This window comes from Elephantulus edwardii, unplaced genomic scaffold (genome assembly GCF_000299155.1).
Source record: "Elephantulus edwardii isolate Elephantulus edwardi_28Jun2011 unplaced genomic scaffold, EleEdw1.0 scaffold00272, whole genome shotgun sequence".
Classification (NCBI taxonomy): Eukaryota; Metazoa; Chordata; class Mammalia; order Macroscelidea; family Macroscelididae; genus Elephantulus; species Elephantulus edwardii.
Window position 1 is genome coordinate 65,425 of NW_006400022.1, and position 5,144 is coordinate 70,568.

The 5,144-nt window shown below is 38.2% G+C and overlaps 1 pseudogene; it reads left to right on the plus strand.

Moving 5' to 3' along the window:
- LOC102868341 overlaps positions 1-3,375 on the plus strand; it is a 3,723-nt pseudogene extending 348 nt beyond the window's left edge.
- The last annotated feature ends 1,769 nt before the right edge of the window (positions 3,376-5,144 follow it).

The following is a 5,144-nucleotide window of genomic DNA, read 5'->3' on the forward strand; positions in this document are numbered from 1 at the left end:
AGTGTCTGGCAGTGAGCTGGAGATTGGATAACAGAAGGAATAAACAGTCTCCATTGACTTGATCTTCGACGATTGTGGCTTTTTCACCAGACGATTAATAAACTGTAAAATCCTTAAAAAAAAAAAAAGAAATGAGAGAGAGAAAACTTCTGCTGATTGTATATTTTGCTCATATGTCCATTTATTCCATAGATTATGACTCTTAAATTGTTTATAGTTTTAGACTTTATGCCTAGGATCTCAATTCATATTGAATTAGTTTATTTGTCACTCTGAGTGGCACAAATTATTAGCACTCAACTTCTACGATAAAGTTGGGCGTCTCAAATCCACCCAGTGATGTCACAGAAGATCTTCCATAAAAGTGAAAGACAAAAAAAGCCTATGGAGTAGTTCTGCTGTATTTGAAATATGAAAAACTCAAGAGTGAAATTGCATGAAAGTGTGCTTGATTTTGATTTATCATTCCTAACAGACCCAAGACTCATTCAGAGCTGACTCCTAATCAGATTCTTCTGAGGCTGTAAATCACATGAAAGGGGATTGCCCATCTTGCTTCTCAGAAGAACTGGTGTATTCCAAGCACTGGAAAGGTGTTACCTTTGGATTAGCATGACACTCATAAATCTTACTGCTTGGTGGTTTACAAAACACTCTCATACCCATTATTTCACTTGTCTACTTTACCACATGAGTGTTCAAACCATTCTGTTATTTTTTATGAAAAAGAAATTTATTTCATAACACCTTGTTTTTAATAATGTTCAGGATTTTTTTATTTAGAATTCTTGTGTCATTCATGTAATAGTTTGATATAGTACATTGTATGTTATAGGTTTTTTTTTTCCTCAAAAATTCCAAGGTTCTCCTACTCCTCCTCTCTTGAAGTAAGGGCATCCTAAAAAACGTGCGGACCAGTTTTAGAAAAGAAAATGAACTGACAAAATTTTAAGAGCACTACACCAACCAGCTTTAAAATCAGGACAAAATATCAGGATTTGATGCCGCACCTTTTGAAGGAAGTTATTATTGATGCCTTTTTTTTTCCATCTGAAAGCATGCTCACAAATCAGTAACATCAACAGGGAAATTAAAACACTGTCTGTGACAATCATTTTACGTTGTTTGCTGAACCAAATAGGTTTATATCTTTGACAATGTACTTAATTACTATCAAATAGCGGCTTTAATACCAGCCAAGTCAAAGAGTGGAAAGAAAAACAAAAGCATTAAATTGAAAATTAATCTTTAGGAGTTTTTAAACCTTTCTGGATCAACTGTGATTTTTGTACTCTAAAAAAAAATCCAAGCATTTTTCTTGGTCAGAAAAATGCAAAACAAGTTCACTGATTAATGCAGAAAATGAATAAACCCACTGAGAAAACATTTAAAATAAAAAAAGAAAAAGGTGTACCAAAATAAACTTGCTGAGTCTCAGTTATTCTGTTAACATACACTGTATGTTTCAAGTACCAGTTAAACAGTTTTTTGTGTGTGTACTATTGGTCAGATAATGTTATTACACTGAATTCACCACATACAACAACAAATGCTTGCCCCTAGCACATTTCACAGCTTCAGCTGCTACAGACTGTCATTGGGAAAAACACATTCGTCAGTCTGAACCATGTCAAGTAAATTATGGAAGTAGCATATCCACAACGCAAATTATGCTAGTACTTTCTTTTCAAGTCTACTCTAAAACAGGTACAACTTGGAAGCCACTGCCCCAATCTGTGAAAGTGGTGGGATTAGGCGGCTGGATGTTCTGTAGACGTGGTTGCACAGCACATTGTCGAGGCCAGGCCAGGCCAGGCCAGGAGGCGTGCAGTCCGCCCGCAGCACAGCAACAGTGCGATGATGGGATTGCAGCGCATCTCAGTGCTGGTGTGTCCGATGAGCACTGTGGAGGCTGCTGGGAGGTAGCTCTGTGGCTGTGGTGCGTGGTCCACGGTTGGGGTAGGCAGCATGTGGATTGGAACGCTGATAGTCTGAGGTCATGATCAGTCCACCTGACGTAGTGGTAGGAGGAACAACTCTCACTTTTTTCAACGGGAGTCCCTGTGCGTGACTGCTGTCTTGATTCCCTGGGTGGCCGGTTCAATTCCTGTGGTTATTGTCCTGTTGCTGCTGCTGGTTCTTTTTGTCTCCTTTGTCATCGGGTTCTTCTTCTGTTAAAAATTTTCGTTTGTGGCTGTCGGTGCCTCCCTGGTCCCAACCCCGGGACCTCTGAGGCTGTGACAATGGCTATCACTTTAAAGTGAAGGTAACAGCAAGCGGGAGCCGGTCGAGGACCTGTTTGAATACGGGGGCTGCAAAGTTGGTCAAGGCTCTTATGGACACGTCTACAAAGCCAAGAGGAAAGATGGGAAAGTTGATAAAGACTATGCTTTAAAACAAATAGAAGGAGAACTGGGATCTGTATGTCAGCATGCAGAGAAATAGCATTACTTCGAGAGCTTAAGCATCCAAACGTCATCTCTCTTCATAAGGTGTTTCTGTCTCATTCTGATAGGAAGGTGTAGCTTCTGTTTGACTACACTGAGCATGACCTCTGGCATTTAATCAAGTTTCACAGAGCTTCTAAGGCAAGCAAGAAGCTCATTCAGTTACCTCGGGGAATGGTGAAGTCACTCTTGTATCAGATCCTAGTTGGGACTCACTATCTGCATGCGAACTGGGTATTGCTCAGGGATTTGAAACCTACTAATATTTTAGTTATGGGTGAAGGTCCTGAGTGAGGAAGAGTAAAAATTACTGATATGGGCTTTGCCCGATTATTTAATTCACCTTTGAAGCCTTTTTAGCAGATTTAGGTCCAGTAGTCGTAACATTCTGGTAGCGAGCACTAGAACTGCTTCTTGGAGCAAGACATTATACCAAGGCTATTGATATTTGGGTTATAGGGTGCATATTTGCAGAACTTATAACGTCAGAACCAATATTTCACTGTCGACAAGAGGACATCAAAACTAGTAATCCTTATCACCATGACCAGCTGGACAGAATATTCAATGTAATGGGGTTTCCTGCAGATAAAGATTGGGAAGATATAAAAAAGATGCACAAACATTCAACATTAATGAAAGATTTCAGAAGAAATATGTATACCAACTGCAGCCTTATCAAGTATATGGAAAAACATGAAGTTAAACCAGATAGTAAAGCATTTCACTTGCTTCAGAAATTGCTTACCATGGGCCCGGTCAAGTGAATTACCTCTGACAGGCTATGCAGGATCCCTACTTCTTAGAAGACCCACTTCCTATGTCAGACGTTTTTGCCAGTTATCAGATCCCTCTCTGTTATACTTATGACAATGAAAATTTGCTTATCTTGAGGGTATATGGACAGAATAAAATTACTTTGCTCTAAGAGCAGAAAGTGATAATTTAATAAAATAGATTTTATAAAAGAAAATTTTTAATTAATTTATGTGCTTGGATGACTATTATTTATTTTTTTATTTTTAAAACCAGGCAAGGTTTAATATCCATTATTTTCCAATTTTAGTTTATATTGATTTAAGAAATGAGAACCGTTCACACAAGTAAGTAGGTAGAAGTTAAAGGTGTTTTGTTACAGCAATGCCACTCAATTTTTTAAATTTCTCACATTTCAAGATGGACTAAAATAACCATTAGAGACAACTTGTAAGTGAGATTACTAAAAATAATGAAGCTATTACTCACATGATACGGATCTAATAGAAATTATTTATCTACCCCAACAACTAAGGAACCATGGCTAGCTGATGGGATTATACAACTGACTCATCAAAACCGAAGCCAAACTGTTAGCTCCCTCTCACTGTGACTATCAGATTTATTAGAGTGTGAATCTTTAGGAGAGGAGACTACTGTATTTTTCTCAATTCTTGGCCAGTAGAGTCAAATGATCAAATTTTTGGTTGGCAGCCTGATAAGCTACGGACTCCCTGTGCTGCCAAAGAGGTGAGGATACATCATCCTTAGAGGCAGGATGGTGAAACTTTGTCTCACATACTTTGAACATGTCAGGAGAGCTCAGACCTTAGAAAAAGATAACCTGCTGACAAAGGGGGATGACCAAAGAAAGATGATCCTTCAATAAGATGGATTGACACTGTGACTGTTGCAATTGGCGCAAGAACAACAGAAATGGTGCGAAGGGTACAGGAGAAGATAAAGTTCTGATCTGTTTTCCATAGGATCACTGAGTCATAGTTGACTGAATGGCACCTTAAAAAACCCCAAGAATAAAGCCACCAGGATTCCTTATACAAGAAATAAAGGTTATTATATACACCGGCCCTTGACTAAAACCATAATAAGTATGTATATCTCATTCTCATTTTGTTATATTTTAATCAAATAACTCATTATCTAACACAAAATGTGTTAATATTTTTTTTACTTTATTTCTTCATATTTGAGCTACAGAATATTAAAAAAGGAGTATGATTCAGCTAGGAGAAGAATGAATATTACCTAACCACATACAAACACACACACATACACACGTGCACGTGTGCTCCCCCCACCCCAACACACATGCAAGTATTTTGTGTCTATTTCTTGGGGAAGGATCGGTGTGTTTAGTTGTATGTACCATAGCTGTATTATGTTAGCAGGAGCATGACTTTATTATTGTCCTTATTTGCAAATTAAGTTTGGTATCCATTACAACCACCAGTTGCCTTTGAATCAATACCATCAAATAAAATAATAGTAACTCGTAACTTTATATGTTCCAGAGTAGAACAGATCCACAGAATTTTCAATGGCTGAGATCCTTTGAAAGTAAGATAATAAGGCCTTTTTTCTTGCTTTTATTTTTTTAAGGCCTTTTTTTCTGAGACACCTGAGGATGGTTGAACCTCGAACCTTTTAATTAGTAGCCAAACATCTTAACTGTTTGCATTACCCAGTGAATTTTAAGTAAGGTTTGCTTGGTTCCACAGTCAACACTCTTGGCACCAGCAGCCAGGAAATTAGAAGAAGTATTGCCATGGGAAAGTCTGCTGTTAGGGACCTCTCCAAAGTACTGAAGAGCAATTGTGTCCCTTTGGAGACTAAGGTGCATCTGATACAGGCCATGGTCTTTGCTATCACTTGTTATGCATCAGAGAGTTGGACAATGACTAAGGAGGATAGAAGGAGAAT